Below are 756 nucleotides of genomic sequence, written 5' to 3' on the forward strand. Positions count from 1 at the left end.
CACAGGAGGTGGGCAGTGCTGGGGCTGCTTCCCAGCGTCCCATGGTTTCCCCTGGTTTGGGTGCGTACCAGCAGCAAGAGGTGCTGGTTCAAAAGTCACTCGTTGGGGCCTCTTGTTGGAACCTCTTAGCAGCAAATAAATAACATTTATCTTAACGGCGTGAGTGAGAGCCCATTCACCTGTCGGGACTGCAGGATTAATGTGGCATCAACAGCCCCACTGTTTGCCTGCCAACCTGGTGGCCTCCCTGCCCCCACCCCCCTGTGTGGCACCCCCGTGCAAGGGGGCTGCGCATGCGCACACGCGTGTGCACGTGGGGCTGCACGGCCCCTGCTCTGCTTCCCGCGGCTCGGCGGCTGGGAGGGCCACTCTGTCCCCAGCCACTCAGGGTGCCCAAGGTGCTCCTGCTGGCACAGGCTCACTGCTGGGGCCCAGCAAGCTCGGCCACTGTTCAGCCCAGAGCTAACTACGTTGCAGCCAGGTGAGAGCAAACAGATGGGCTGTGTCTTGGGAGGAAATCGATAGGAGATAAGGTGCTGCCGGCCCGTCCTGTACTGATTAGTGGTATGGCACAGGCACGGAGGAGGTGCTGGGGGACTGCAGCCCTTCCCTGCAGCTGCAGGCAGCATCTGAGGACAGGATGATGGCCAAGTGCACCCCTGGAGCCAGCTGAACCCCTGAAGCACTGCAGCTTTGCAGCAGCCCTGGGCTCCAGCCCCATGGCATGGAGCTGTGCGTAGGGCTGCAGACCATCAC

This window comes from Merops nubicus, unplaced genomic scaffold (genome assembly GCF_000691845.1).
Source record: "Merops nubicus isolate BGI_N331 unplaced genomic scaffold, ASM69184v1 scaffold47340, whole genome shotgun sequence".
Lineage (NCBI taxonomy): Eukaryota > Metazoa > Chordata > Aves > Coraciiformes > Meropidae > Merops > Merops nubicus.